Here is a 21,605-nt window from a genome sequence, read left to right on the forward strand (position 1 = left end):
TTTAGTCACAGAGCTTGGAGTTGGATGTGGTTCCTGTTTCTGTCTCTTCCACAGCTGTCTTAGAAATAGTTGTGCCTCGACTTCCATGCCTTTAAAATAGAGATTATTCACTCTTATTCACAAGAGTGCTACAAGTTCTACAGTAACTGTTAAATGCTTTTAGTTACTTAGGAGAAAAGTGCTATAAAAAAAGTTAAAATGTGTATTTTTATGATATAAACTATATGTTTGTAGTTGCACAGCTTTATGTTAACTCCATATTCTTTGTAGGCTACTTTTAAACCTAAGAAGTGTTATTCTGTAATGTCTTGTGTTACTGTACAAATTGGATGCTTTTATCCAAATTATGTGTTGGAAATCGAAGGTGGCAAGCACAAGGGTTGTTAGGATAGCCTTTTTTTCACACAGAAGATTTGGAAGTAGAAACAAAGCTTAGAAACTTAATTCTTTTAAAAAGTAAGTCCTTTCATAAAAGCTGTTAAGTATTCTTTCTGTCAGCTTTAATAATAATGAGCTTTCTGGTGCTGGGATGAGCGATAATTGCAAATGGCAAAAAGTCATCAGAATGTTGTTGCTCAGATTGCAGATTTTATTAATCGTAACAGAAATGATTCACCTAGAAAGGCTGTTTTAGAAGTGCTCATTTACATGAAGATTTGCTGCCTAATTTATTTTGTTTAAAAGAAAAAAATATCACAAAAACCCACAACCAGGAACCCACATAAACTTAGTCCTGTCCTTCAAAACCCTGATTATTTTGTCCTTCCCATCTAGTTTGCTTATAATGCCATCTGTATTCCTGCTTATCAGTGGGACCAATCTTATTTTTGCCTTTTCTTTTTCACAAATGTACGTGAAGCTTCTTGGAATTATTTTGTAGCTGAGTACTGTGCATCTTCCCTGCATGAATTTCTTCCACATTTAAAAAGGATGTTTATCTTTTATGAATGACTTCTTGGGTAGATGAGTTTTTTGGCCCTTTACATGTTTCTGATCTTGTGAGGTGTTGGGATTTGCAGATATAAATTAAATTTTCATCTGTTTTCTCCCACTCCTTTTATGTTGTTTTCAACATGAGTCTTGAGTTAGTAAAAAAATGGAGCACATCCTTCACTCTAAGAATACAATTAGTCAGTGAGCCTGCCCTGTGAGCTTAAAACAGGGTACATGCTAAAGGATCTCTTTAATTGGGGTTTTGGATGGTAAGCTCTTCGGGGTAATGGTGCAGCCTTTACATGTTCCTGCTAGAGAATTCATACAGAGAGCATTGCTACGGCATGAATATTGAACAGCTGCCTGCCCCTTATTCCTTAGGCTGAAATATTAATACAGCAGTGATTCTGCACCTAATCGTGCCGAGATCAGGTGTGTGTAGGTAATCCTACTGACAATATCCCAATATCCTGCATGCACCCTAGCCTTCCTGTGAGATCACACCTTCCTGGACCATGCTGAACACTAATTGCTCTCAGTAAATCCACAGCTTCTGTTGCTAAAATGGTGGTGGGCTCTGCTCCTGGCTGTGTGCCAGCAGGTCAGCCTTTCAACCTGTGGAAGGACAGTAACCCCAAGGGGGCAATAAAGCTGCTACTCATCGTAGCAAGAGTGAGTTCAGATGTGCAGATGGTGAAGCACTTTACTATAATGCCCATTGTGATAAAGCTGTCTTTCAACCTTACCAGTACCAAATTGAGATCCTTCACCTGGCATTGTCATCACTTGGGCCTTTTCAGGATCAGGTTGCAGGAGAGTTTGTGGCAAATCCTCTAAGGAAGCACAGAATTCCTGTGCCCTGCCATGCTTTGGGCTGTAACTTGAAGACAGGATTTCACAGGATTGATGTGGCAGACTTCTTAGTCTGTTTTCTAAACTAATATTTAAAGTATGCCCCACCAGTTCTGGTCTCAGAGTTGGCTGTTGAAACTCTAATGTATTTTAACACAAAATTATGCAGGCTGAAGTGAAGTTCGGTATGGTAGTGGAGCAGATTCTTCTGTGTCATGTATATTTGAAAGCTGAGAAAGCTTCTGCTGAAGTCAGACAACACTGGCTTGTCAAATTGCTCACGAACGAAAAGATTGCTCTTGGATGGAATTAATTTGCAGTATCTCATTTACTATCTTAGTTTTGTCATGAATTTCCCCTACTCGGCAGCCTGAAATGCCAAGTGAAAAAGTGTTTCAGTGGGAGATAACATAATATATTAAGAAAATGTTATTGATCACAGTACGCTTTTACTGGAAGATGACTTTTTCTGACCGGAACACAAGGGACTTTGCCTTGTTATAGTAGGAAAATGTATTGTAATATGCAAACAGGATTATTGTTAAGGTCACAGCAACTTTGTTTTTACATTCCACTTCCTCTGGAAGCGAGCTTCTCCACAATTAATGCTGTCAGCTGGGCTGGAGTGAGAACAATTTCGGTTTTGAACTTTCAAGCAAAAGATTGCAGCAAGTGTTTTTGTTTTTGAAGTAAGGAAATAAATACTGTTTTCCACATCACCAAGGGTCAGAACTATAATTCGACAGGGATTATTGTAAGCATTTCATTATGATGATGGACTGCTTTGTGGTGGTTCTTTGTCAAAGTCAATTAATGCACATTTCCTCATCACATGTGTTTTATATATACCTTACAGACAGAAAATGTTGTATATTTGGGTTTAGACTGGCTTCCACACACAAGGACTATGAGGCACTTAATTTTTCCACATAATGTGGGAAGATTACCCAGGTGGAAGAGTCCATGTTGCTCACAGACATCTTATGTGGGTCTATGGACATAATTACTGTGCAAAGCATGAAGGTATAAATTTGTGATGGGATGCCCAGTAAAGGCAACTTTAGGACGAGGACACTTTTAAACATGTTTGATAAGGAGAGCTCCCACTGCATAAACAGTAACTCAGAGCCATTAAAATCCTGCTTGCAGTGAGGTTGCTGTCTGCTGAAGGGCTCAAAACTTCCCCTCAAGGGTAAGCATGTCACTAAGATGATAATTCTTAAGTTATTTTGAGCTATTTCTAATGAAAGTCATCCAAAGCACATGCTGCAAAACTTTACTCTTCACCAAATCTTATCTCTGTGTGATTTAAGTTATAGTCATATGAGCCATGTTAATTTCGACTGGAAACACAAACTCTCTTGGAATAAATCAGTGAAGGTTGCACTGCAAATCCAAGAATATTGTATTTTCTGTTAGTTTTCCTTTTGCCCTGCTGCACTTCCAACATATCCCTCCAGTGGTTTTCTCTGTTTTTGTTGCAATAAATCTCCACTTCAGTGAATTTGAAGATGCAAACCTGACTGCAGAAATTAATCTCTGGTACAGTAGTGGGTTACTAACCTGCTCAAGGTTTCCACATGGCAAAATGATTTCTTCACTTTAAGCAACCACTTCCTACGCAGGCAAAGCACTGTTACTAAAATGGTTGTTTTATCCTGAAATTTAATTGTATTTCTTTGCTGCCTTTTCTAATTCAGTTTGTACAATGAGAAGTTGTTGTAAATCAGAAGAACAGACCTTAGTTGTGCGCAAGACCTATTTCCCTGGTCCCCTTTTGCAGACGCCTCTTCTAGCAGGAGAGAGACCACTTTTGTTAGTAAAGCAAGCAGAATGTAAAGGTTTAGATTTTGGCTTTTAAAAGAGTAAAAACAAAACCAAACCACAAGTCCCTAGATTTTCTTTTTGCCCTTTTTTGCCGCCGGAGTTTGGTATGGTTTATTTAGCACAAGAAACATGACTTGACTTGCAAGGGTAGTAAAGGTTAATTGCTGGACTTCCCACAAGAATTAATCCATTGTTTGTGCTTAGGATGTTTAAAAATACACAAAATACTTTCTATTTTCCTTCATGGCTTAAAGAGAAGCAGAGTTACTACCACCACTTCACTTCCCAGTCCCCATGGGACCTTGTTTTAAAGCAACTTGGCTCACAGGATCAGCTCAGCTTGTGTGGATGTCTGCCCTGTGGGACTCGTGCTCCTAAGGATGCTTTATGTTGCCACATGTTTTCCTGCTACTTGGCAGGAAAACGATGCTCAGCCTTTGTAATTCTTGTCATCTTCCCAAGATGTGCCAGAGCTCACCCTGCTCACCAAGCCTCTCTTGTGCAGACATGAGTCTCCAAAACGCAGTGGCAGTTCAGGACGGCTGGTAATGTGTCCCCGTCAGCTGTGTTCAGTAGGGATAGGTAGAGTTTCAACACGTGTTCTTTAAAAACAACTCTATCAACATAGCTGTTCAGCATTTCCTCACAACCTTTTGTGCTTAGCTCTCCAGAATGCTGTTTAAAATACCACTGGAATCAGCTACATCTGGCCAGCCCCTTGCATGAACTCAAGTATTAGTTCGATGTGCCTGAAAAGATGAATTATTTACACATAAGTCCATTTAGTTTTCACATTCCCTATCTTCATGAACTGAAAGATGAGTGGAGGGAGGGAGGAAAAAGAGAAACCCCATGGGAGAACAGTTTGTGCTGCTGAAATCATAGCTACGTTGTTTTATTTGGTTTTTTTTAATGGTTCTTGGAGGACACAGTAAACACAGCGAAGGTACTGCTCACTTTTACTGCATCTTGTGCTGAGTGTGAGAATTCAGTAGTAAGCAGAAAAGACAAGTCTATAAAATCCCTTTGTATGTTTGTAGAAGAGTTTGATATAATGACATGAAAGATATCTCTTAATCTGTGCATCTAATTGTAATGCAGTAAAGAACAGCTTCTCTGCTTACGAGTATGTGAGCAAAAACATTTACACTGAACATTTATGAGGACACAAAGAGGTGGTTCTTTAAGAGCAGAAAAGGCTTTCTAATTTGTTTTTCCTGCTTATAGGAGTTTTGGTGTTTTGTTTTTTTCTAAAAAGCCTTTTGCATGGAAAAGATAAAACAAAAGATGCAGATAAATTGGAAGAGGTGGTGGGGTTGTAGTGGGAAGATCAGGGCCAGATTTGAGTCTTCCTTTGCTCAGTTGTAAGCCTGCTCCTGAGCTGCTTCACATCCCCGGGAGAGGTGGCTCTATACAGCCTGAATTTGAATAATAGAGTTGCCATTAGCGTCCAACATAAAAAAGATGATTGGCTGTATGCTTGATTTACGGGAAGGCAGAAGTGGTGAAGTATACGGTACACCAGGGGATATTTATGCCGCTAATGCTTAAAACACAGCCCAGTGTTCTGTGCACTGTAGATGCTTTCAAATGGCAAAAACAAAGGTGCAAATAGCAGTAAATCCAGTTATTCTGATAGTTGAATGGCCCCAGATCAGGATCAGGCTGTGCAGTCTCTTCAACATGCAGAGCAAGTCTGGTAAAGCCCCTGTTTAGTTACTGCCTGTTACAGGATTATCAGCTTTGAATCAAAGAAAATAATTTCAAATACGTTAGGATTTAGGGTATATTGTTTCATCTTCATCAATTTCTAATGCAAGAATTATTTTTTCCAATTTATGTGCAAATAGGCTTCCAAAATCTGTTGCTGTGAACTGAGATTTTGTCAGATTTTTTTCCTTCATCAAATTACTCCTGTTCTGCTAATAACTGTCAAATGGCACCTCAACTCAGCATTTTCTTGATTTATCTTCCCTGCAGTAGCTAACAGTAGCTCTCTGAGGTGTATCACTTGGCTGCTGTACAAACAGGCTGCTCTTAAGGTAGTGAGCTGTGCATTTAAATTTTTTTGAAATGTTACAGCAATTATATTTGATTTTTAGAAGAAGAATTCATTGTTGACTCAAACTGGATGAATTTTTCAAAATGTAGAGGGCTTTTTCTCGAATGTTCATAAGCTGAGTGGACGTTCGTCATCCATCGTTCTGTAGTGTCTAAAACAAAATATTAACTCTGTGGTTTTAGTCTGTTTTTTCCTAAAGAAAATATTAGTCAGATCTTTCTGCTAAATAATACATTCTGCTCCATTTGCACAAATCCACCCCCTCCCACGCTTCTTCAGGAAAATACTTTACAGGGAGGGAGGTCCTGGGGAAGCTGGTTTGGGGTTGGTTAGTAGCTCCCTTAATGTAAAGATGTTAGTGAGGGTTACATCTGGCTGCTTCCTTTCTAAAGGTGTTTCTAATTAAAGAGCATTTGCTGAGTTTGGATTAATTTTGTGCGATACAGAAAATTCACCTGTATTCCCTAAAATACCATTTCTGAACAATTTTCTGCATTTAAAGCAATTTATTTCTCTCAACACTCTATTTGGCGAAAACAGCTACAGGAAAAAAAAACCCTGGTTGTCTACTAAGCCTCTCCATGCAAAGTGCATATTAGCCCTTCTCCACTCATGAAAGAACTTAAAATTTTGTAGAAGTTGCTTGATATTAAGAAAATGTAGATGCGCACCTGTCTCTGTTTTGTGGACTTGAACCAACAAGATCTATATATCCAAATTATAGTAGCTTTGTCTAGTGTGAATGAGATGCTACTTACATTTTCAGGTAAAAGAAATCAACAACTATTAATTTGGCAGAATTATTTATTTCTTACTGATGATATTTTCAGTGTATCTAATCAGAGCACTCATGAATAGAAATGAAACAATTTAAATAGAGGCAGTGTACATTGTATGATCTTGTTTTCTCAAACTGTTCCATAATGCAGTGAATAAATTTATCTGTTCTACTGAAAAGACTTCTGCAGAAATCATGCACAGTGCTTTCACCTCTATTATTTAATATGACTGTTTTATAACTCTTGGAAGATGGTTATTTCTGCTGCTGCCACAGGCATCTGGAAAAAATGTTCATTTTGGGGCAACAGAAGGGAAAGCAGGCTTAGAGAGTCTGAAAATCCAGGAAGGTGCACCAGGAACACTTAACTGAAAGCTGTGTAGAAAATGATGAAGTGGTCTTAGTCCATACCACTCCCCAACCCCAGGAATAGCAAGGCCCAGATTTACAGAAGGTAATGACTGAAGAGAGGCTGGTCTGAATCAGCATCTGAGCTCCTTGGAGGCACAGCAGGAAATGCATCTGTGCAGAGCCAATGCTCACAAAATGTCCTGGTAGCACTTGAATTTTACTCTGAATCATTGGATAAGTTTGGGACACTGGGAGAGAGACAAGTTTTAGGTGGTTTCACCACCAACCACCTTTTGGCTGTCCATTGAGCCTGTTGGGAACCTGGTGGGCTTTGCAGAAGTCTGCATTCTCCTCGAGATGTTGTACTGTGACTGCAGTTTGGGGTGGTGGTGGCCGAGGATGCCAGCAATGAACTTTGCACTGGACACTGATGGAGACCACTCTGTCATAAGGGAGTCTGACCAGGATGCTGTGGTCTGCACTGGTTAAAATGCCTTTTTAGTAAAATTTTTCATCCAAAATTCAAATTTGTGTATTAAAAGTTGGTGTTTACTTAGAGGTCTTTGCAAACTAATTTTTTTCTCTTTTCTGTTTCAGTTTTTTTCCCCCCTGGGGAGTTTTGTTTTGCACATTCTACATTATTTTATATGGGGATCTTTGCTTATCTTTGGTAACTAAGAGCATAAACAGATCTTAGTAGTGAATCTACACAAGCTGGAAACAAACTAGGAGATCAACATGTCATCTTACCCTTTCTTCTGAAAGGATGCAGATACAAGATGCCATCATCATTTCTGTTACAATGCCTTTAAAAGTTCCACTGTGTCCAGGCAGGTTTTTGGTAAACAAAATCTCCTAACTCAAAACAGGTTTTAGATTGCCAGATACAGGTATATATATCATAGATACCAGAACAGAAATACTTGCTTCTCCTCACTAAAGCTGCCGTAAGACCATTTGGTGTGAGCCATGGCATACATTTCACTTTTTCACACTTTTTAACTCTTCTAATGCTTGGGAAAGGGTTGTGGGCAGTACAGGTGGAACTGGCTGCTGTTTGTGATCTAGCCTTTCTTTTTCTTCTTTTTTTTTTTTTTTTTTTCTTTTCAGTTGAGGAATTTTAATCCCAAAATGAATTCGAAGCACTTACATGCTTTTAAAACCTTACTGGCAACCAACAACTCTTAATCTTTTTACATTTCTTGTGATTAGCAGTGCTTTCTAATCCTAACACCAGACCCAACAGCAACTGTTAACTGCACTACTTGTTTTACAGCTAAATCTAATCCTTCTAGCAGTCTGAGGCCAACATTATCATTCTGAAATGGCAAACTGTAAGATGTTGTGGCAGTTCTTCACTTGGTTTTTTTGGTTTGTTTTTTTCTGGGGGGGGTGGGTTTGGTTTGTTGTTGTAGGTTTGTTTTTTGGGTTTTTTTTACTTTCTCATTCCTTGTCATGGATAAATACAGTGATTGGCATATTTCCAGAAAACGATGAAAATAGGTGCTTTTCCCCCCTTCAGCCTTTTTGCTCTTTTCTTCTTCTGGTCCTGGAGAAGCAATTTGCTTTCTACCTGAGTTTATGATTAGTAGTGAGATGTGTAGGTGGAATGTGTTTTAGTAGCTTTTTTTCCCCTCTTCCCTTCCCTCCCCCCACACCTATTAATATATCTGTTAGTAAGCTAATGCTATTAGGTTATGCAGACTGCTCAGTGTGCAAGGAAAGCTAAGACAGCCATCAAATCCTCACACTGCCCCGAAACATCTCTCCCTTGTGCCAAAGGCTCTGTGTGTGTTTGTCTGTGAGGCAGCAACAGATTTTATATCCAGTGACATCGCAAAGAAAGGGTAAAGAAATTGCTGTTGTAGATTTACTGGTGTGAGGTTTTTTACCTTTTCCCCACCTGGAAAGTTGTGTGGGTGTTTACAGTCTCTACAGGAACTGCTCTGAATTTGCATTAGGAAAGGGGGAAGGGAACATTAGAAAACTGAAAACTTCTCTTTGTTGCTGCTTGATTTTGATTTTTTATTTTTTCCCCATGGGAGGGGCCGGGGATGTTTAGCCAGGAGCACACAACCCCCAGATGACCCTATTTACTTAAATCCTGGAATAATTTTCAAGGTAGATTAAAAGAATGGCAAGGAGAGGCTGCAGAATAAGAAAATAGCATTTTTCCCTAATCACAGTAGGTAATAGCTAAGGGCATCTGCTGCTGCTGCTGGGGTCTTCCATGTCTGTTTTTCTTAGCTGTGATCTTTTTTCTGCAACCAATGGAAATCTGAGCTTTATTTGTTATTGGCAGCACTGAGAAAACATTTCAGATTTTAAAGCAAGGTAGGAAGTTTTTATCTGTGTCTGTATGTAAACATGTCTGTTTGTTTTTATGTATTTAAAGAGCAGTGGTCCTTGCTCTGTGAAGATCTCATGTCTGCTGGTCCTGGTGTCTGAAAGCTCATCTGTATTCTCTGACAATGGACTAATAAAAGATGGTACTTCTCTCTGTGTTCTCTGCCTTGCTTATATCCTTATGCCATGTCAGCTCTGGCAAAAAGTGCTACTTTTGTATTTAAAACAGGGACAAAATTGCAAAGCAATATGTAGTTCAAAACAATCAAGATGTAACTGTGTTGTTGCCCTTTTCACCTTATTAAATGTATAGTTACTTAAATCACTTTAATCCATTACTACTGAGATTGGCTGTCTGAAGAGGATACAGGGCTTTCATCTCTGCTCAGACAGTGCTGCTCCACATCTCTGCTCAGGGGAGAGCGAGTTGATGCCTGCACATCTGGGATGTCTTCTTTATATGTTGAACAGCCAGGAAATTTCAAGGAGCTGCATCTTCCCCATGTACACATGTGCCTACCCAGCTGCTCTCCCTGCTCTGGCTATTTCCTGAAGACAAGGTCTGGCTGTCCCTTCCCTGGAAGTGTTCAAGGCCAGGCTGGATGGGGGCTCTGAGCAACCTGGTCTAGTGGAAGGTGTCCCTGCCCATGGGAAAGAGGCTGGAACTAGGTGACCTTTTAAGGTCCCTTCCAACCCAGTCCATTCTGTTATGCTATTTCTGGTTTCCCAAGATTGTTCTGGGGCTCTTCATGCTTCTTCTAACAGTTCCTTCTCCACTTTCTCTGTTTTCCACACATGCTGGAGTTAAGTCAAGGTCCCTGTTGAGTTTCTACAAGCTTGTAAAATATTTTAGCTGTGATTAATTTAGTCTTGACTTTCCGAAGGGATAAGTGCTCATAATATATGATGAAATCAGGCTCCCGCCCTTTTTAATGATTTCTTGGCTTCACACCTTTGAATTCATTCTCCCAGATAACTTTCAAATTTTGCGAGGTGGGGCAATAAACTTTTAAAGTGCACAAGTCAAAATTAGGCTTTGTAGTCAAATGCCCTGGCAGGGGGGAAGCTGGGACGGGCTTTCCTTGGCAGCCTGGCAGGAGACACTGATCCCCACTGCTCTTCTGAGCTGCAAATACTCATGGCTGTGGAAGGACAGGATGAAGTGGGAGCCAGTCTGGGAGCTGGCAATATTAATATCATGTCTAAAGTTACAAGTGCAAGTACAGGGCTCTTGGTGCAAAAAGGAGAGGTTGAGGGCGGAGCCCTAAATTTTAGGGTCCTAATGAGTTTAATGCCATCTTCAGTGGGAAAGTGGCTTAAGGAGGACCTAGTGTGAATTAGGAAACTCTGATGATTAAAAATTGGGGTGAACAATACAAGAGAAGCATGGGGTAAATAAACAATATAGGAAAAATTAAGTTGCTTAAAACATAAAGAGATCAGGGGTGATGTTTTCAGACTTGATGTAGTGTTGCTGATGCCCAGAGAGACTTTTGAGCTTGAGTGCTGCTGTTGTTTTACTCTGTTTACCTCCTTTTATAATTTCCTAAAGAGAGAGATTTCCTGAGCCCTGCCTGTGTAACTCTTCACTCTCCAGTCAGTGCTTCTGTTTCTTGCACAACATCATACCTACTTATGAAAATCACTCTAGTTAAAAAGGAAAGCATATTTATCAGATAATTTTCTATTTTAGCAAAGGCAGAATATCTGTTCCTTTCAAGTCTTTTGACTGAAAGCCATGCCGAGTTGATTTATGTAAGAAGTTGGATCTTCCACCATCTCTTTTTTTAATTCAGCTTTGAGTGCCAACTACAAAACACATGTGGTGGAAAGCAGGCAATACCATTACCCTGCTCCTCCTTCACTATATCTGCTGAAAATCCTTTTTTTAGGGTAGGTATTGTAAAAATCAATGTTCAAGTTGCTGGGAAGGAAAGAGTGCTATGCAGGTTGATGCTGAGGGATCTGCAGTCTGTTAGGTGTGAGATTGCTTTCCCCTTGCACTGTTTACAGTCTTGGTCTTGCTTACACATTTTGGGTTTATATACCTAAGACAGATACTTTTATGTTCTTATGGTAAGTTTCAAAGGAGCAGAATTGATCAAGGCCTGCTATCATGAAGAGCAAATGTTCAGTCCCATGAAAATTGCTTGTATAAGTAAATAGTGTTCCAGAAAGTGACAGTCGAATGTCTTACATTGAATTTCATTCATTCTTTTTAATTTCTTCAGTAGCTTTTGAGGCATGGAAACTGATAACCTTCAGACTACTCTGTACCTTAGAAACCTCTCTACCTCAGAATAGCACAAGCAGTGACCGGTGAAGCTGAAAGAGAAGAAGATAGTGATTAAAAATATAATACAAATGTGTGGAAAATGGGCAGAATTCAAGTTGAGTTCGGGGGTTGAGTTCGGAAGACACTGAGGTTCAAGAATAAGAAATTTTAGCACTCATAGGGCTCTGAGTTCCAGCAGGGCAGCAATAATGATAGCATAGCAATACTTCCCTGCAAAATCTCTTTTCTTACCAATCCCTCTCACGGATGCCAGCTCAGGTGTTGGGCTGGAGAGCAGAGGTGGCTCTGGCTCTCAGCACTGTGGGTGGAAGGGTGAATCGATATGCAAAGCATGTGTTTAACTGTTTAAAACCCAGGGACGTGCTGTACCTGACCACAGCCTATTTCAAGGTCTGTCAGCTTTGAGGAGTCAGCGAGCTGGCGGTGTCTCTTTCTGAACATGCCCATGAAAATAATTGTGCATGATTAATTTTAATTACTGCAGGCTGAGGGCAGATCCTTGGCTGTGTGGATGGGTTTTATTATGCTGTGTTGAAGAATTGTCTGAGTAAGAAAAGTCTCAAACTTCCTGCTGTATGAAAGGTGTGTTGGGGAAAGGGTGTGTCTGCAGGAGTCTCTCTTCCTTCCCATCACTCAGAATTGCTTAGTGGTGGTGTAGCAGCTTCAGCAGCTGCCCATGGTGTGTGTGTTAGTGCAGAAAGCACTTGAAACTGGGAGTGGGCAGTAGCTGGAGGTGAAGATGACTGATGGCTGCTCCTGTTGCCTTACGGTCTCTCTTCCACATGTTGTGTTCTTCTAACCTGAGACAAACGGGTTGACTACACGAATCTGAAAGGACTATTTCTATTACAGCTTTAAAGTGCATTCCTTCTGCCTCATCATGCAGTGGTGTTTTAGGCTCTATCAGTGGTTGGAGTAGCTGTCCTCCAAAACAATCATATTGGAGTTGCTCAGTGGACCTCCTGTAAAACCTGATCTGGGCGCAGTGGACTCTTTTCTCTGTTGCAGAGATGTACCTGAAACAAAGAGTGATCAGCTGCTGCTTTATTGAGATCTCTTTGGCTGTCCCATCATTTGTGTGGTATCCCAAAGGGTGTTGGAGAAGGAGTAGGTTTGAACCTTCTCTCACTGTAGTAGCTAGTTTTCTCTCAGGTATTAAACCAAAGTGTCTTCATTCTGGTTTAGGAAGGCTTATTTATTTATAAGGTTGGAGTATGCATTTAGATACCCAAGAGCCAAGAGGAGGTCCATCAGCTAAGGTGCTGGCCTCAAATTCTGAAATCTACAGCTGAAATCATGTGCTCGACTTCACTTACTCCCAGCTTTCCCACTAGCTTGCTTTTTGGCATTGATCAAATCATTTGACCTTTTTTTCTTACGTTTTTGCTTTTCTATTAAAAAACATACATCTGCTTGGCAGAGGCTGAATTTGTTTGTTTATTCCTTTTCTTTTTATATTCTTGTACAACATTAACAGGAAAACTTTCAATTGGGAGTGTGTAGATGAGAATTGAAATTGCATGCAAAAATATCTTCCAGTCATTATAAAAAACCCAAAAGCATCCCTAATTTAGAAATGTCTGCTCATGGAAATAGTTATTCTCAGCCAGTGAAATTGGTACTACTAGACTTTGAACTATGAGAGTGTGCAGATCAGCAGCACTGATTTATGGCTCCATAGAGTTTTAAGAAATATTCCTAATCCAAGAATGGTTTTCAGAAAGATTTCCATAGAAGGCTTTCTGCTTCTGATTTGAGTGGAGCTCTGTAGACAGCTGAACTTCAAGCCCTGAGCTCTTTAGATATTCCTTAAAATTTTATCATTTTATTATATTTAAATATTTATACAGACCTTATAAACTTGATATGACCTTGCTCTTGTAGGTGGAGGCGAGCACTACATTTCCCTAGGAAATTGTACAATGGTGTCAGGAGTGGTGCCCAAACCACCTGAACCTCACACCAGGGTCTGCACCATAAATAATGCCACCTTCAGTGCCTGGAGTGGAGGGTGTGTGTGACTAAGCAGTCACTGCAGCATGCTGTGAGTGTAGATTTTTCTGGTTAAACTGATCATGGTCATGTTCACAGCACCTAATAGGGTGCCAAAAATTAGCAGAGTGGGCAACAGCTGAGTTTCATTCCAGCCTGTGGGAAGGGCTGCAAGATGTCAGCTTTAAAGGTTAGCAAGGTGGGCTCCTCTTCCTTAAGTTCTGTTTTCTGTTCAGAGCTAAGATGCAGTGATCATGGTAGTCTGCCATTGTATTGTCTGTACAGTTTCCTTTTGCCAGGATAATCATCATCTGGACCCTTTTTTAATTAAATTAGCTCAAACAATGAACCGTATGAAAACTGCACTGGGACTTCAGTGCAACTGCAGCATTCTTTTGGGTAGACTCGCACGGTATTGTTTGGTTTGGAGACTGATGAGGAGGGGACTTGGCTGGGCTTGCAGAAGTGGGGAGGCATTTCTTCATACTTGAATTTTCTTGGGCTGAAGTCTTCATATTGGCAATTTGAACAGGAGTAGGCTTTTTAATAGGCTACCTCTGCTTTTATTGTTTCTCACAGAAAAGAGATCTTGTAGAAAAGTGCTTCCATCTGAAGATTTTTTTCCTGTATTTCTAGTTGTTAAATGAATAAATGAAGAAGTGAAGTTGGTTGTTAGTACCATAATTGCACAGATCAGAACTGGTCAGTGGGCAATCTGCTGTTAATTACTGACTCCTTTTTGGTAATCTGTAATTTTTCTTAGCTCATGTATGTTTTTGTTGGGTTTTTTTTCATAGATCAGTATACAATTTTTTTCCTTTTCCTTCCAATACTAACTACTAACCTCACACTTCTTATGGCATCCTTTACTTATTTTCTGCATTTTTGTCCTCCCTTTGTTTTTGTTTCCTATACAGTTGAAACAGAGATCAAAATACATGCTTACAGAATGTACAATAAAATAGGGAACAAATGGAAGAAGAGGGAAAAGTCATGCAGACTGTCTTTAAACCATGCAATTCATTTTTGCCTTTCCTTAGGCATTCCTGGTGTAACATGACTTGTTGAATGACCTGTAATTATGCAAACACCTTTACTTTTTCTAGTCTTCTGTATGGACTAAGAATTAAGTAAATGGTCTTTCCCATTCCAATGTACATGGAAAAGGTGTACTGCGATCTTGTACGCTTGTACAAGCAGAGTGTTTGTTCCTGCACAGCCTAAGCAGCATTGAAGGTACCAGGAACCCCTTCCAAATCATGAGGAAATTTTCAGACAAGATTTTCCAGTTATCTGCCTGCCTGTTTGTCAGGAAATGATGGAGAAGATATGGAAGGATCTTTCTCTGTGAGTGCGCTATGCTGGAGCCCCAGCTGCTGGTTTGTTTGTGTCTGTGTGCATTTTGATCTGTAAAACATAGAACACAGAGGCAATGTGATTTATCCTTACTGAAGGATTTTGCAAAAGGGTGGATTCCATTTTCTCTATAGCTCTGTTTTGATAACGACGTCAGTTACACTTCAGCCAGATACCGAAAACAGCAGTGTAATTTCAGCACAGAATACAGAAGTCAGAGGATGACTCTTAATCATCCTTACACGTCCAAAGCAAGGATAGAAGTGTTTTAAAGAAAGCACGTCAGCAAAGTACGGTGGTTTCCATCCAAAAATACCACTGTAAGTACCTCCCAGGTGACAGCTTGTTCTCTGTCATGACAGTGCCTCTTGCTGCTGCGTAGTGGTCTCCAGGAGGTCATTCATGGAATGGAGAATGTACAAGGGAGCTAGGGGACTCAGCTGCAAACAGCACACCTTTATTTAGTGCCACATTCTCAGCAGTACCGGGGGTGTGCATTAGTGTTGCATGGATACGGAGAGGACAGCTTGAGTCTGAAACATTTGGGGGTGGTGGTCAAGACTTTTTGAGGCTCCAGTGTCACTATTTTCCCCCAGACTGTGGGCTGTGTGTCACTCACACAGCAGGTGTCCAGTGCTGTGGTGCCCAGTGCCCAGGGAGAGCAGTGTCACTGTGCTGTCCTCACACTGGACCTCTACCACACGAGTCAGCTGCTCTGTCCCTCCCAGACCTGCCAGTTGCCCTCCTGGTCTTCCTGAACTGTCTCCAAAGTGGCACTTGGATCAACAAATAAGCATGTGTGCTTTGCAGGAAACCTTCAGTGACCCTCAGGAGATGATTATGATTTACTCTTTTTTTTTAAGGGCTGTTTTGATCAAGTGCCCTACCACACAGGGCAGCTACGTCATTGCTTTTGTTTGCTCAATAATGGCTGAGGATTTGTGTTTGCATGAACATGCATCAGTGTCTGCTGCTGCTTTCTGCAGTGCCAGCACTAGCTGTGGTGAGAAGAAGCTGGGAAAAAAATGAAACAACACCCTAAAAATCACAGAAGAAATAAAGAATCCATATTTCACTTTTAATAAGTCTCATGATTTTTTTTAACAGGCTGATTCCTGATTTTTTTTGTTGTCTTTCTCTACTTTGAACTACTCCTCACTTGCCTCTTACTGAAGGATTTTGCAAACTGCTAGGTTCATACTAACACACTTCCGTCATATTAATGGGAAAATTATGCAGCTTTTTTACAGTTCCCTTCCATCTCTTTCTTCTGCTGTTTTCTTCTAATTAATGTGCAACGGAGTCCAGCTACATCAGGTAATTTGCCATTTGTCAGATCAGGTGAAGGTAGTTTGGTGCAAAAGGCACTTTAACGACATCTGGGTGAGCTTCTTTGCTAATTGGGTTGCAACATCTGCGTTATTGCCCACTTTAACTCAACAGAGTCATTTGAATCTGATTCCTTCGCTGTTATTTTACACTTAGAATTTGTGACATTCAACTTTCTTTTCCAAGGAGTAAATATTATGTAATTATGAGAGATTGACAGAACCACTGACGTTGGCAGACCCCTCATATCCAGTCCAACCTAAGGCTGCCCTCAGTGTCTGCATGGTCTGATGCTCGGTTTGTGGAGTGGCTGAGAAAATCTGGAATTTGGTTCCAGAAAATCTTGTTGGGAGAGTACTATTTAAGGTTAAAAAAACAACATACCTTGCTTACTTATTATGCTTGAATTCTGGTTTACACATGTATTCTTCTGCATCCTTAATGGAAATTGGTGTGTTCAACCCTGACCTAAGATACCATTTAGTCACTGTCTTTTATGCCTGTAACGGTAGAGTATCTTGATTTTCATAGAACTATGTATTTTCTTTTTCATCTCAGATTCCCTTTTCTACCCAGAAGAGAATTACATTTTCTACCTGTGAGCTCTGCTGCTGTAGCAGGTTGGAAAACAGGATGCTAAAGGCATTTTGTGTGTACTTACTGAGTGTGTTGATGTTGCAGTCATAGAGGGAATTGCAATGTCATGCAAATACACCCAGGCTAGCTTGGTATCTTCAAATACACCAAACCAGGTTGTTCAGAAGCTTGTAATACTCTACCCACAATCTGATGTGGTTCATAATAATCTGGTGTACCCTGCTGCTGCTTCAGCTGATTTATGGTGCTTGTATTTATCTTGCAACCATATGACCATATCATAAGATTCTTAGGGTTGGAAGAGACCTCTTGAGTCCAGCCATTAACATGACACTGCCAGGTTCACCACCAAACCATGTCCCTAAGTGCCACATCTAGATGCTTCTTGAACGCTTCCAGGGATGATGATTCTGTCACTTCCCTGGACAGCCTGTTCCAATGCTTGACCGCCCCAAACTCAGTGAACAGTTTTCTCTTAATATCCAGTCTAAATCTCTCCTAGTGCAACTTGAGGCCTCTTGTCCTATCACTTGTCCTTTACTCCTCCATGACATACTTGAAGGTGGGTTGTTTTATTTATTCCTTTTCCTAGGAAAAAGCCCTTCTTTCTTAAAATTTTGCACTTCAAAAGCCCTTCTTTCTGAGAATTATTTTTTGGTTAGACAGAAGTAAGGTTAATCACTGACCTGGTTCACTTGGGGGCACAGCTGTTTCTGGCATGGATCTTATCACCTCCCTGCTGCAAGGGTCCTTGTAAAGAGATCTTTCAGGAGAGCACTGTCCTGTATTTTAATTTATCTCACGTCAAAAGCGCTTACGCCTGTGGGGCACATTGGGGAATGCAAAACCCCATTTTTGAATCATAACCACAGTAATGCAGTATTGTCATGCAAAAGAAATGAGAAAAACAGATAATCAGGCTGGAGTTATTCAGGAATTTAACTTCAGGGGGATCCTGACTTGCATAGGTGGTATTTGGTTTTCTCCTTCCAGTGCAAGAATACTTCTAGCAGCCCAATAGCCCTGTGCCTGGGGAATGGTTTCGATGTGTCTTTTTAAGGGAGCAGCAATGCAAAATGCCATGAGAACCAGCTTTTGTCACCAATAAGCAGTTAATGTTTCTTAAAAACTGCAGAGTGTGCAGGATTTGGCAACTTCACAGAATGTGGCAGCGTTGGAGCAAGCTGGGCTCCCTTGATGTGGTGGGTACAGTCCTGACGTGCCAGCCTGCGAGGGCTCGGAGCCCTTGTTCTGATTAACGTTGCTGTTGTACACAAATGCACAGAACCACTTCTTTTTGTCTTCTGCAAAAATCCCAGCTCCTGTGCTGTGAATTGTTTTGACAGTTGGCTTTCCATTAGCAGTGGGGAGAAGAGCGAAGAGCTCCTGTCTAGACCTACTTGCAGAACTATTACGGTGAGAAGAATAATCTTACAGAAGTTCCTATTTCCAGGACCTATTTGTACATTCTGACTCCTCTCCGTATAATAGGATTACACATTTCTTATCACAACCACAAACTGGATGTGAGCCAGCCATAGACTGTGCACAGTGTAACAATATGATTGCAGGCAATCTTTTTTTTTTTTCATTCTCTTCTTTTTCTCTCCATTCCTTCTTATTCTGGGTTAACAGGAAAAAAAAATAATATTAGACAGTGTAGGATGAATCATAAAGCATCACTTAAAACATTCCTATAGCCTGATATATAGAAGCAAACCCACTTGACCAATGGAAACTAATTACAGACAAGAAGTGTGCCTTAGGAGAAAAAGATATTGATGTTTGAAGTGTTCCTGAATGCATACATTTGAATCTGGGGAGAGAATTAAGATTCTGCTGCTTTGAGGGAATCTTCATCTATTCATATGGTAAATGTGGGAGTGACACTTAAAGCTGAATGACTGTGGACTGGCACTCATTGCATTTCCTTACTGTTTTCCTTGGCATGTTGGTTTGATTTACATGGTACTGTGGCAGTATTCTGTCTGCTCTGAAGTGTACCGGACTCTAATATATTGAACAGATAAAATTTGTTTGGCCTAAGGTGTTTTAAAGCTAAATGAATTCCAAAAGGGGAAATCTAAGCATGTGGTGACTACTGTTAAATAGGATTAAAAAAAAAAAAAAAAAGGGTGGAGGGAAGAAGCCCACCCTCTTTAAAAAAATCATAATATACATAATTAGAAGTGGAAGTCTTTTATGGTTCCTACTGTTAAATGTGGCTGTAGCCATCTGCAGGGAAATGTGCATTCCTGGAGTCTGGCCAGACTTCAGCATCGTTCTGTGAGGAGAAGACGACCCAGATTGCCCTTCCCCATGTCTGTACCAAGCACATTTGCTATAGCTATTTTGGGATTTTTAAACCTTGGTCTGGGAAAGTAGGATGAGCCATAGCAGTCATTTCAAAGGTAGAGCCTCTGTTGAAGCTGGGCTGAACTATGAACGAATGTGGCAATGTTAAATGGTGTTTGGGATCTGCTCTGCGTCTCGAGGCTGCCAAATAGAAATGTCTGTCACTTGCTAACCTCCATTTCTGAAATATGTTCTTGCAAGAGGTGAGAGGGTCATTGTTCTCTTGCTGTTTGGACTAGCTTGCAAATTTGGGCAGAAGAAGAAAAGCTTTTAAATAGTTTTGTTCCTTAGTCCTAGTTTTGGAAGGACAAAGCTTTGAAGATATTTGCTGGGTTATGTCAGCTATGAGGTCTTGTGTTTGTCCTGGATCCCTCTTTTAATACATCTTTTCCGTCCTGAAACAAATGTGAACTTAAGAGCAGAGTGTGTAGGAGTGAGGATTCTGTACTGGCAGGGATGCTGACCCAAAGGCAGGTGTGGACAGGGGGGGAACCATAGGGCTTTCTCTCCCTTTAGCCATATGAATTAGGGTAGAAATGATTTGTGCTAGATATTTGCATTTGATGTCTTACTGAAGAAAGCCTGCTCGCTGAGTTGTTAGAAAAAGAGCATTTTTAACTGAATTTTGCTGGCCATTTGCAGGAGGTTCAAGAAGTTTTAATCAGGGTAGAAATTCCTTACTAAGTGCATCATGCAAAAAAGGGTCCTGCTCAAGTTGGGTGGGAAAACCTCAAGTCAAAGCTGTGGTCACCAAAGGCAACAAGTGCTTCTCAAGCAAGCGTAGGTGGCATCTTGGCTGGGGTGGCTGCTGCTGTGTTCTTGGCCCACAGACTTTATTAACTCAGTTACAGAAAAAGCTTGTCAAATGAAACTGTATTAGTCATGATTCTGAGGAGGGGTTTTGGGAAGGGTGGGGAGGAAGGCTAACATAACATGAACCAGTTCTCTCTGGGTGGAGATTTCAGGATTTCCAAGTCCCCTTCTCCCACCCTGAACCTTAACTGTGTTGTGTACTTTTGAGCTGTCTGAAGTAATTCTGGAAGTTGTTGAGGTTCTAGTCACACATCCATAAGATTTCTCTGAATGTAAATATGCAAGGCTCCAATTACATGTGCTGTTGGATTCTGCATGCTAACTATGGTTATTTCAGTAACTGATTTGAAAGGTCTGGATGTGAGGTGGATTGATACATTTAGTCTGTAAATTGTATGTAAAAATTGGCAAAAGTTACCTGTGTTTATTTCAGTATTCAAACACTGTTTCATTAATTTATTTTAAAAGCATGGGGAATAACAGTTTAAAAAAAACCCCACCACCACCAAAAGACAGTTAGCATGAAGCTTTATTGGGAATTTAATGTACAAGTTAGGAAATTAAAAGTTCCTGCAATAAATGCGACTCTCCTATTACAGGTATACTGCAACATAAATTTCCCAGCCTCTACAACAACACTAATTTCTGAATATGTGCAAGATGGTTGACGTAGAGTGGTTAGGAGAATTACAGCCTTGTTTTTCCTAACTACTTCATTTAAATTCTCGACCTTAATGTTCTGTTAGCCTTCCATTTTCTTGCTAATCTGCTTTAGGAAAATAAACAAAGTACAAACCTTAAGTATCTTGCAACTCAAAGTGATATATACCTACCTGGAGGGAGAGAGATAACTTTAGATTGCAGTAATTTTTTGTGGCTTCATCAGTGTTGAATCTTTCACCACTGATGCTGATGCTAACATCCCTTGTCTTCCTGGAAGTTGTCAATGGACATATTGGATCTGCTCTCTCTGAGACTAAGAAAATGGGACAGAAAGCAGTTTTTTCACTTGGAGAGTGTGTACAGCATTTTTGTGTCCCATGTGGGACACCTTTGGGGCTGCTGGGAGTGAGGAGATGGGTAGGAGAACATATCTGTGGGGAGCAAGGTGGAACAATTGCATCTCTGAAGGGGTGGGATCCATGGAGGGGACTACCCTGTCCCACCCAGCCTTTAAGGTTCTTTTTAAGCCTGTGTCTTCTTTGGAGATACATCCCTGTCTTCTGACTGATCTCCTGCTGGGATCACTGTTGTGATATTATACACACACAGTCGTGATGTGTAGCATTTTCATGGTGCAGTATTTGCTTAGAGCAGGACATGTAGACTTCTGAGCTTCTGAGGGCTCTTCTCCAGCTTTCCAGAGCTACAGTAAATCACACTTCTGTGAATTGCAGGAAATTTGATCCATCTTTGCTGAGCTCCTATCAGCAGTTAACATTTACTTCGAGGCATTGTACAATTTCCCACTTGCATAAGAAACTGGCAGAGCTGATGAGGAGTCATTTCTGAATGTGGGTCACCCTTTGTGTGGCATCAGGCTGTATGTGGTGCTGGCAGAGCTGAGAGCCAAGAAGAACAAAGTTTCAGAAGTAGCCACTACAAACTAGTTAGAGGCCCCTGGGAGATGGAAAACTGATTTTGTAAAATAAATCTCTGTCATATTTCATATGCAATGCAATACTAGTCCCTTTTCAAAATCTCTTGTGGCTAAACAC

General features: G+C 40.6%; 1 protein-coding gene across 12 annotated transcripts in view; it reads left to right on the forward strand.

The window, feature by feature from the left end:
* KLHL29 (kelch like family member 29) overlaps window positions 1–21,605 on the forward strand; it is a 393,114-nt gene that overhangs the window by 71,970 nt on the left and 299,539 nt on the right. Inside the window, exon 1 of one of the 12 annotated variants that reach the window (XM_069011691.1) lies at window positions 18,108–18,135. The exons of the other annotated variants lie outside the window; for them this stretch is intronic. The gene's annotated coding sequence lies outside the window, so the exon portion shown is untranslated. Of the gene's footprint in view, window positions 1–18,107; window positions 18,136–21,605 lie in introns of those variants that run through there. 12 annotated transcript variants of the gene reach the window in all.

This window comes from Aphelocoma coerulescens, chromosome 3 (genome assembly GCF_041296385.1).
Source record: "Aphelocoma coerulescens isolate FSJ_1873_10779 chromosome 3, UR_Acoe_1.0, whole genome shotgun sequence".
NCBI lineage: Eukaryota > Metazoa > Chordata > Aves > Passeriformes > Corvidae > Aphelocoma > Aphelocoma coerulescens.